A 12,204-nucleotide genomic window follows, 5' to 3' on the forward strand; every position below is an offset into this window, starting at 1 on the left:
GTGCTCTTCTAAAACAAATATCTTAGAGTTGAGGTCATTGGCATTCGTTTTCTGTTTCATTACATCACTGGAAATCACCTTGCCCTGAAGGTGTCATTACATTTATCACTTAGTTGATCACTCTCTGTGGACAGCCCTGATGTATGTCTAGCAAAGGTTACATTCTGTTATTAAAATTCTGTCCATATTGTGAAAGGTATCACAGCAATGACTATCCTCATACCATACTATACATAACAATTCCCACAAATAAATGTTGAGCTCACAAGATGTGTCAACCTCCGGGACTCTACTTACAAAGGAATTTTGCCAAAATTTCAAACTAGAAGACTACCACTGGGGAATAAGCCCCATACTTTTACACTAAGGCTCTTCCCATTTAATGATTATTGGGGGGGGGGGGGGGGGGGGAAGGAGGGAAGCTTAGTGAATCAGGCTCTCAATTGTCATTTGAAAGTTTAAATATATTGTTATCCAATGAACATCAAGATTCCTTCCTTGGCCATCATTATGTGGCCTTTCATAACTAAAAACTATATAAAACGATTTTCTTGATCCTTGGAAAACTACAGGACAGGCCATCTGGACCACTCACAGACATTATAATCAGTGTTTCTGGTTTAACTTCACTTCAAGATGCACTGCGGTGAGGTGTAAATGAAATCATAGCTAAGGCGCTGGGAGGAAGGAGAAAATTACCCAGCACTCAGAAGAATGCAGACAAGAAGAAACGTTCAAATTGCTGCTGAAAGTTCTCTAGTGCAGTGAGTTTCATTTTTTAAGGTATCATTACTGTGCTCTCAGATGAAAAGTTTTACAGATAACTGGAAATGTGTGGAAAATGTCAAAGCAAAAACAAGTATGAAAACTGGCATTTTTGCACCTCTCCCTCTATTGGTTTTGCCTTTCAGTCACGGATACATATTAGTAACAAACCATTCATTTTCCTTTTTTTTCTTGAAAATTTACGATATTTTGCCATCAGTTTCACTTTTCTTTTGCAAGCGTGCATCCTTTTTGGCTTTTTTTAACATTAAGTTTTGACATTTTTTCAGTGCAATTCTCCTAGCGAAAAAGGTGCCGGTACTCAAATGCCTGGCCACCCTTCAGGGGTGGGGTGATCACTGAGGGACCCAACCCACAATAGCCAGGCCCCCTGCAACCAGTCACAGAATCTATGACAAGGCAGAATTGGTGTGTAGACCCTGAGCTCTTTCATTAAAACTTGGGGGGACCATGGGTCAATTTTAGCAGACAATGGAAAAGGTGCCGGTACTCAGTACCCCCCCAAGTACCCCCTCAAAAAAAGCCCTGCATTTTTTTAATATTAAGTTTTGACATAAGAATTGGTAATGCTATAAATATTTTTGCATGTAAAATGCTGATTGATGTACTTAAAAGGGGCCTCTTATACAATGAGGACATGAAGTAGAAGCAGAACACACATTTGTAAAGTAGGCATGTTCGGCAGAGTGTGGGCAGGGTCATGCAGAGGAACTTAGAGGTCCTTTTACAAAGACATGCTAGCATTTTTAATGTGCGCTAAACGCTAGAGATGCCCATATATTCTAATGAGCTAACCAGTATTTATTTATTTATTTGTTACATTTGTATCCCACATTTCCCCAGATATTTGCAGGCTCAATGTGGCTTACATAATACCTTAAAGGCATTCACCAAGTCCGGTAGGGGATAAGTACAATACATGTTGTAGTGGGATAGGGAAGTTAAGAATCAGTCAAGTTGGGTTTAAGGTAAAGGGTTTGTTAATGTCTAATACGATCTTTGATTGTGAAGTGTTGCAGGGTTGAGACATTTAAGTTGGGTCAGTCGGGTATGCCTTTCCGAATAGGTGTGTCTTTAATAATTTCCTGAATTTTAGGTGATCGTAGGTTGTTTTCACCACTTGTAGCAGTGCGTTCCACAGGCGCGTGCTTATGTAAGAGAAGTGTTGGACGCATGGGTTGTCTTGTATTTTAGTCCTTTGCAATTTGGGTAATGAAGATTCAAGTAAGACCGTGATGATTTGGTACTATTTCTGATTGGGAGGTTGATTTATGGCAATTAACTTAGATATATCGTGCTAGGAGCCTTAGATACACAAAACTTCAAATTATATGGATCCTAGATATAATTATGCTCCCTTCTATCATCCATGCAAATTTTAAACAGTATTAAATATATTTTTTTCTTTCAATTTTTTGCCTCAGCGGTGCTCATGACCAACTCTTACCTTATGGATAAAGGGGTGGTCATTTTGTATGGGAAGCTAAGCTACGACTCATACATGATGAATTGAGGTGGTTTATGTTTAATTTTGCAGGTGAAGTCCTTGACACAGCCTAGCTGGCGAAACATGCATGTTGGACAACTTTGAACCCCCAGTCTGACTAATTATTAATTAAGATAAGTACTTAAATCATGAAAATATAATGAAATTGATTGCATTTAAAAGCCAACAAAGAACTTGGTGCTAATATACATTTCCAACATACGATAAGAGTTCTATGTTTGTGCAGCACTGCATACGCTTTGTAGCGCTGTAAAAATGCTAAATAGCAGTAGTAGTAATTTTGTGCGTCTGACTTGGACAAGGATGTGTAAACAAGAAGGGTTTCAGCAAAGAGGCAATTTCTCCCTAACTACTGTACTGATGAGATTCAGTTTCTAATTTGTACAGGCACACGCTTGCTTGTCCTTGCCATAAGTAGTCTCAGGCTTATGACAACACCGTGCAGGTATTGTTCTTCACCCAAGCTTCGGTCCAGACAAATGCCTGAAACATGTTCTAGATGCTTCACAATATTTATTGAAGGAGCTGCAGCCAGCGAGCTCATATCATCAGCCTTTTAGCCTGTCAGCAGGGCTTTACTAATGACCTTGATCGTCCAGATGAATCATTGCATAATCTGTGGAAGAATTCCAGTTGAAACAGGTGAAGTGTGCTTTGCTTTCAAGCATGCAAAAGTACTAACAATTATTTATTGCACCCCACCCTCCCCACCTACAAGGAGCAGGTGATCTTGGTGAGTTAGGTGAAAATCTTTTCCTGGCATTTAATTGATAATAGATTTTTTAAAACAATTGGAAAATCATTTCACCCTATATCTTGTCTAAGTCATCAGAGATAAAAGAAGTGGGAAAAGTAAACCAGGCTTATCCAAAGAACTGGGACCAAACAAATAATTAATAATAAAATCGACACAGTTTATTAATGTTTCCTTAGAAATGACTCGACACAACGTTGTGTTTCAGCCTGGTGGCCTGCATCAGGAGTCTTATGTCTTAAGGAAAGACTGATGGTCTAATTTTACATTTAGGTTGAAAAACAGAAGGCTTGAAATAACAACCTAAAGTTGGTCTTAAAAAAGATCGTTGTGTCAAACCGTAAGGCACTGGAATAAGCACTGATGCAATAGTGAAGCAAATTGATAATAGATTTTTTTTAAACAATTGGAAAATCATTTCACCCTATATCTTGTCTAAGTCATCAGAACATCTTATTCTAAAGAGACTGTGTTGTACCTCTTTCATCCATGGTTTGACTTCATCTCTAGAACAACCTCATGTGAAGAGCTCATTGTCAGGACAAGTCATAAGTTTGAAACCTTCCACAGAGTCTGGGGCAGGTTTGTCTGAACTGAGACTCATTTGATAGCAGTTATTCTGAGGATGGAGTACAGCTTGGATCTGCTCACTGAGTTTATTGTGGAACTGGGGATGGTAAGGGAAGGGTTGGAATGTGGGGTAGGATTTAGTTATTGATTCTGTAAATTATATATATGTTTAGATTTGTTCACAAGGTACAGTAGACATTTCCCTGCCCCTGGAGAACTCACAATCTAATCTGGGGAAATAGAGGATTATGGGGCTCATTTTCGAAACAGAAAAATGTTTAAAAAAAATACAAACAAAAAAAAAACAATGGCACAAAGTGGCAGATGGATGTTTCTTCTGGTCAAAATGTCCAAATCACTATTTTTGAAACACATATTTTAGATATTTTTCTATGCAGTTTGTGTGTAGTGCGTCCAAGTCACAAGGGGGTGTGTCAGGGTAGTACGATTTGGGCATTCCCATAACTTGGAAATTTTTTCTGCCATAATGGAACAAAACAAAAATGTCCAGGGCTACAATTTATACATTTTGGTCTAGACTTGTTTTTATGACAACTAAATCAGAAAAAGCTACCCTAAATCCTAAATGACCAGGTGACCACTGGAGGGATTAAGGCATGACCCCTCCTTACTCCCCCCATTGGTCACTGACTCCCTTCCGGCCCCCAAAGATGTGAATGAAACAGTTCATACAGGCTGTATGACAGCACCAGATTTTATGGCCAGTCCTATTAGAGCAACAAGCAGGTCCCTAGAGTAGCCTAGTTGGTGCAGTGCACTATAGAGAAGGGGACCCAGGCCTATATCCCACTTCAACTGTTACACATGGTGGAAAGTGTGAGCCCTCAAAAACCTACTGTACTTACATATAGGCGACACCTGCAGCCATAAGGGCTATTGTAGTGGTGCATAGTTGAGTACAGTAGGTTTTTGGTGGGTTTTGGAGGGTTCACCATTCACTATAAGGAAGCCCCTCACTACCTCTCTACCCTCATCTCCCCTTACCTCTCCTACCCATAACCTCCGCTCAAAGGACAAATCCCTCCTCTCAGTACCCTTCTCCACCACCGCCAACTCCAGACTCCACCCTTTCTGCCTCGCCTCACCCTATGCTTAGAATAAATTCCCTGAGCCCATACGCCAAGCCCCCTCCCTACCCATCTTCAAATCCTTGCTCAAAGCCCACCTCTTCAATGTTGCTTTCAGCACCTAACCATTGTACCTCTATCCAGGAAATCTAGACTGCCTCAATCTTGATTGACTGCACTTTTTGTCCTTTAGATTGTAAGCTCCTTCGAGCAGGGACTGTCCTTCTTTGTTAATTGTACAGCGCTGCGCAACCCTGGTAGCGCTTTAGAAATGTTAAATAGTAGTAGTAGTAGATGTGTACTTGGGACCTTGTCTGTGAAGTTCACTGCAGTGCCCTCTCAGGTGCCCCACTGCTCTACAGGGATATCTGTTTGGCCAGTCTACTAAGAATGCTGGTTCCTCCTACATCCCAATGGCTTGATTTTCTGCTTCTTTCATTTTGATGGTTTTATTTTTTCAAAAATGGTCCAAAAAGATAGATGCACTGAGAACAACATCTAGCAAATGGCCATTTTCAAAACAAAAAGATAGATGATTTTCTGTTTTGAAAATGGGTATTTTCTCTACTGGATTTTTGGCTGTTTTCTGCAAAACGTCCAAAGCTGGATTTAGATGTCATATCGAAAGTGCTTCTTCACGTCACTTGCCCAAGATCACAAGTAACAGCAGTGGAATTTGAACCAGGATCCCCTGAATGTAAAGCTGGCTGGGAACATACATTTGTCAAAATACCAATGGTATCTGGATAGATGTGTTTATTAGTCTAAGGGGTATGCATATGTGATTTTTTTTTTAACTCTACATTATTGTACAGAATTATCTGTAATTACTTTTGTGTAAAACATTCTTTTTTAAAGAAGTTCAAACCATCTTTATTGAAAATTTTTGAATAATAAACACAATAAGGAAGAAAACAAAATCATAAAGCACATTCTATAAGTACATTACACAAGTAAGTATCTACTATCCTGCTTAACTATTATCATGTTACCCAAGATCCTTAAGAAATACTAAATGTATATTTTCTTATAGATTTCCACTATTCATAATGTAATGTAAGCCACATTGAGTCTGCAAAGAGGTGGGAAAATGTGGGGTACAAATGCAATAAATAAAAAAATAAAAAAAAATAATAAAGTATCAACGTACCATGTCATACACTTTGAGTTACTACAGTATTATTGGATGCATTCGTACAAAAAAGTAAAACCAGTTCCCAAACCTTATTAAGTTTAAAAATAGAGTTAATGTTCTCCACCATATTTATACCCTAAACAAATAGCATTCCACCAGAAAGAGAGAGATACTTTTCCATTATCTTTCAATTCCATTAATATTGTTTTTAAGGCAGTTGCAATCATAATAGGAAACAATTTACATTGTTCAAAGGAAAGAAAATCAGAGGCAAATAGTACGAAAAATAATTAACTTAAATGTGATGGGGAATGGATAAATTCAAAAGGCCAGTTTTTCTATCCCACACTGAAAACCAAAGTTTTAAGTTGCGGACATGAAAAAAACCATATGTTCTAAATGATTACAGGGCCAACATTTGTTAGAAGAATCATGGCTCACCCTATGTTGTTTCACTGGAGTCCACAGAGACCTAAGAAGAACATAGGTTGTAAAACAGGGGCAGAGGACAGAGGTCCATTTGTTTTGGTCCAGAAACTTAACCATTGAGAGTCCAAGATCTGTTCACCAATTTCAATTGACCATAATTACTGTAATGTGGATACAGTAGGTTTGAGATGGGATGTTAGTAACTTATGAAAATCGGAAGCCCTATTACCAGTAATTATAGCTTCTGAAAAAAAGAGTATAAATGTCAGGAGAAAAGGTAGTGTAATTAGCCAAACATTTGCTGGATGATAATGCAATTCTAATTTAAAGATATTTATAAAATTGAGACTTAGGTAAGGAGAATTGTGTTGTAAGCATAGAAAAAGGAAAAATCTTATTATTATACAAAATATCATGCATTTGTGTTCCAAAGAAATAGCTTTTTTAAAAAAATTTTTATTTATAACCATTAAAATTTTTACAAGCGATAAAACAACTTGTTGGAAATACAGAGAAAGTAATATGTAGGAATTATTTCAGTCAGGTAATTCTATTCTCTTCCTTAGACCACTAAATGGGGAGAGTGAAACAAGATAAGGAGATCAATTAAACAGTAAACTGAACCCCCCCCCCCCCCCCCCCCCCGTGGTATTAACCTGATTATCCCCAGATATTACTCATCTAATTCATTATTCCACATTGATCATCTGGTTGGCTTCTTCAAGGCCAATACGGTGTATAGTCAAATCATTTCATTGAAAACATACTTATTGTCCAATATTAGTTAGAAATAATACATCTGATGACATTCTTTCTCTTTTAAAAACCAGAAGTTATTTAACAATACATATACTAAGTCTCTAATTCAAAACCCTCTGATTAAAATAATCCCAGTTTTCACAGGCTTCACTCCTTTTAAAGTAATAATTTGAGGAAATATTTCTGAGGAAAACTTTAGGAGTCATACCCAGAACTCTGGGAAAAACAATAATCTCAATATTAATCATCTATAATAATATTCATTTTATTATTCAAAATTTCTGGTCTATTATCATTTTCAAAATCATAACCACTTCTTGCTCATGTAGAATCATTTGTTATATCGATTTTTTACTCTCAAAGGGTTCAGTTGAATTGTCCATGTAACTCTCTAATAAAATTATATCTGAAACCAAATTATTTACTGCCACCGTTAGGTCCCGAAGCGCCTTCCAGATGGTATTCAATGTAACCTCCACGGGAGCCAAAAACTCCAAGTTGATTTCTCTTAGGTGTTTAGGAGTGGTTCCGCCGATTTGGGTTCTGCTGTAAACGTCCTCCTTTTCAGCATATGCCTCTAACTCACTCCTCCACTCCTTTGGACATGGTGGTTGAATAATTCGGGAGCGATGGAGTTGTTTTTTTCCAAGTCCAAGAGCGTCGGCAATGACCACAACCTCCTCCCCCTGTAGCATCCTCTGCCTCAGATCAATCCAGGAAGTGGAAGATCCAATTAGGGGAATGAACTGCGGATCTTTCACATGGTAACACGCTGTATTGTAAGAGCCACTTCCAAAGTTCCATAGGTTTCTATGGAACTTTGGAAGGCTAAGTGCTTTGAAAATGAGCCCCTATGCCAGCCACAGGTTCTAGCGTTGCTGCTAACTGTATGTAGCACATAATGTTTGTTTTTAAAGTACTATTTTCCTTTTATTTACTTCTTTGCTGAAAGCTGTTGGATGGCCCTTCAATCCCAGTTTCTACTGGACCTACATTATGACAACAGCCATTACAACTTGCATTAACAGCCACCATAATTTACAGTCTTCCTGGCAGAGAGGCAAAACATTTGTAGTGCATGGGGACTCAATTAACTTTACAGTCCTAGAAACTGGTTGAACTCTTAGACACCAGAACAACTAGAAGAAATGCTAAACAGCAAAAATAAACCTGGAAGCTAATAATTTTTTAGTATTTTTAAGAACCAACAGCTATAGCACTATAGCACCAGAAACTTCACATTCCTCTACAAAGGCCTCTCAGGTACTATGTAAGCCACATTGAGCCTACAAATAGGTGAGAAAATGTGGGATACAAATGTAACAAATAAATAAGTAAATGGTCTGTTCAAAGCAAAGGCACATTTGTAGCCTAGTGAAACAACGCTTGTCCTGGGTCTGTGTATTTTGTGGATAAATGGAAGTATTTGGTTTTCTAGTCCAGTCAGTCCATACATGAAAATTGCAAAAAACATTTATGGAATGTTAGAGACCTTATCTTTAGAATAACCACATCAGTTTTGTATTATAGCCAGATAGGGGCTCTGCTTATTTTATTTTAAAACATAGCAAAATCAAGATCAGGTTTTCAAAATACTCAGAATAGCTTGATTCTTAGAACAAAGGAATGCAAATATATCTCATGAATAGTCATGGTATAAATCTCCCAAATTCAGACTGCCATTCGAGGTTCATATTAATGATAGAATAGCTCACCTTGCAAACGTTGGCTAGCCAATAAGAACGTAGAATCCCTGTACAGACAAATTTCTAATCACTCTCTTCAGGTCATAATGCAAAACCAATGCCATGTTTTACAACCTTCAACCAGGACTGCTGCTGTGGTATCATGAGATTTAATCCTAGCCAAGACGCCACTAAGCCACAGTATCAACCTGATGCGTTTGTTCCAGATGTTATGTAAAAACATGTGTATCCATGAATTTGGCTGTGACATGATGAGATTACATCAATATTTTTCATACCTTAACTATGTAAGGTGTCGGCTAGCTAAACTGACTTGCTGAGCGGTATTAGGAAGACAAATGGACGTGTTGCATGCAAGCTCTCTGTAATTCAAACACTTTAAGAAATCTGATTTATCAGAATCCCAGTATTTTCAGGTTTCAGTAGATCAGTTGCATCCTGGTACAAAAAAAAAAAAAAAAAAAACGAATTGCAGAAACAGCAGTGCCTTGGGTGAAGTCTGTATCTGGCAGCACTTCAAACGTAACATAGTATAGGTTTGGAAAAACTGGTCCTCTGTCGAACTTCTGACCTTAGAAAGATGATAAGTTATTGATCGATAGCACCCTGAAGACTTCAAAACTCCATGCATGCATTCAAGCTGTTCTTTGATAGGTTAATGGATGTGGGCAGAGCTGATATGCTATGTGAAGAAACAGGGGTAATAAGAAAGTTTGGGGTTTAGCCATGCTTCCAGAACATTCTTACATTTTGTGACTGTTTCTCACAACTTTTAGCAGCTGATATTCAAAGCAAGTTACATGCTTGCTGGCATGTCCACTGGTTCAGTATGTGTCATCATGTTATGGCATGTACTCTTATGTCAGCAGCTATTTTATATACAAGTGGGAATGACCTTATATTTTTAATATCTCCCAGGTTAAAATGCTGTGAAATGTAGTGTTACACACTTGCATGGGTGCATTTCAATAAATCTGACGTGTATGTTTGTGTGTGTTAGGTTGAAATATCACTTTCCTGCTTATAATCGAACGAGAAAAATGCCCAAGTTCCCACCTAAATCGGGAGATGGACGTTTATCTCACAAAAACGAATAATGCGGTATAATCGAAAGCCGAACTTGGACGTTTTCAACTGCACTCCATCGCGGAAGTGTACAAAGTTGATGGGGGCGTGTTGGTGGCATGGTGAAGGCGGGACTGGAGCATGGTTATCACCCGAACAGAGATGGGCGCCTTTCGCCGATAATGGAAAAAAACTATGCGTTTGTAGCTAGATTTTAGGGCACTTTTCCTGGACCCTGTTTTTTCACGAATAAGGCCCCAAAAAGTGCCCTAAATGACCAGATTACCCCCAGAGGAAATTGGGGATGACCTCCCCTGACTCCCCCAGTGGTCACTAACCCCCTCCCACCACAAAAAATGATGTTTCACAACTTTTTATTTTCACCCTCAAATGTCATACCCACCTCCCTGGCAGCAGTATGCAGGTCCCTGGAGCAGTTGTTAGGTGGTGCACTGGACTTCAGGCAGGTGGACCCAGGCCCATCCCCCCCCTACCTGTTACAATTGTGCTGCTTAATGCTTAGTCATCCAACCCCCCCAAACCCACTGTACCCACATATAGGTGCCCCCTTCACCCCTTAGGGCTATAGTAATGGTGTAGACTTGTGGGCAGTGGGTTTTGAGGGGGATTTGGGGGGCTCAACACACAAGGGAAGGGTGCTATGCACCTGGGAGCTCTTTTACCTTTTTTTTTTGTTTTTGTAAAAGTGCCCCCTAGGGTGCCTGGTTGGTGTCCTGGCATGTGAGGGGGACCAGTGCACTACGAATCCTGGCCCCTCCCATGAACAAATGCCTTGGATTTATTCGTTTTTGAGCTGGGCACTTTCATTTTCCATTATCGCTGAAAAACAAAAACGCCCAGCTCACAAATTGTCGAATACAACATGGACGTCTATTTTTTTCAAAAATACGGTTCGGTCCGCCCCTTCACGGACCCGTTCTCGGAGATAAACGCCCATGGAGATAGACGTTTTCGTTCGATTATGCCCCTCTTTGTCTCCTGGGCCAATAGGTTTTTATTCTGAACAGGGGTGATCTGCATTTCATTGATGAGCAAGGGACAGCTCCTCTGCAGATCAATGAGTCACCCTGAGATCTTTGCAAACTATGTTCACTATTCCAAACAGGCAGTGTTTTCTTTCACAGTACTCAGATCCTCAATAGTGAGAGCTGTGTCATGCATGCGCCACCCAGGACAGAGGTACAAGCTAAATTAGTAACTAAAAGATAAGTAGGCTTTTTCTTACCAGCTGGTGATCTCTAGATATTAATGTCTTTGTTAACTCACTTTTAAAACATTTTGCTGTAGTTGCTTATAATTGGTATTGCATAATGTATTAATGTGCTATAGCTGTTGGTTCTTAAAAATATTACAAAATTATTGGCTTCCAGGTTTATTTTTACTGTTTAGCATTTCTTCTAGTTGTTCTGGTGTCTAACAGTTCAACCAGTCAAATTTTGCATTTTTGCTTAAAGAAATATTAAGATTTGCTTTGCTTCTACATTTTAAAGTGTTTTCTAAGGACACATTTGTTGATAGAGCAGAATGGACCAGTGGCTGTTTCAGTGGTAGCTCTCATGGTTAAATGGATTCTCGGCAGTCCAAATCTTATCCTAAACAGAAAATTAAATGTTACAAGGCTACAACCCATGTTCATAAGGAGAATTAAGGAAGTTACCAAGTTTGATGACACAGGATGCAAACTGAGCATTTTTCAGTAGATTAAAATCGGATACCAAATAATGTTTATTCCTCAAATAACTACTACATTTAGGACTACTGGTCATTTTTTTTTCTCTTCCAAAACTCTCCAGAGATAAAAGTCTCTAAAGATCAGATGCCATAATTCTGACTTTTCAAAACTACAATGAAATCTGAATGCAAACAATTCTTTTAGCTTCCATTAAAACTTCTAATGTCACTGACCCCCTGACCAGAATTGGCTGTGCATGGCTATAGAACAAGATTGATGACCTCAGAACATACAGAAGCTGCAGAAATTTCAAGCATGCAGGTTTTGAGATCAAAGTGTTGTAAGCGAAAGCTTGAAACTTTTTCAGCACAGGGTGTGGTATCTTCTCTCCAGCCCCTGTCATCTGCTCGACCTTGGCGATCGCTCAAAAAAAAAAAAAAAAGAAAGAAAGAAAGACATGTGTTCCATCTGAGGACAATATAAAGTCCACACAGAAGCATTTCTGCTGGTTTCCTAGCCAGGGCTGCTCTTCAACCTGGGCTCTCTGCATCCCTTGGCCACTAGGAGCTTACTGCACCTTTCTCCTTCTCCAGCTCAAGAGCTTTGCTTGTTCGAGGTATGTAACTGTATTTCAGATGCTCAGGACCAAAGTTCTAGATTTCAAGATGAAAATGTTGTTGAGTGATTACATTTTATTTAGATACAGTAGACC

Source organism: Microcaecilia unicolor, chromosome 8 (assembly GCF_901765095.1).
Source record: "Microcaecilia unicolor chromosome 8, aMicUni1.1, whole genome shotgun sequence".
Lineage (NCBI taxonomy): Eukaryota > Metazoa > Chordata > Amphibia > Gymnophiona > Siphonopidae > Microcaecilia > Microcaecilia unicolor.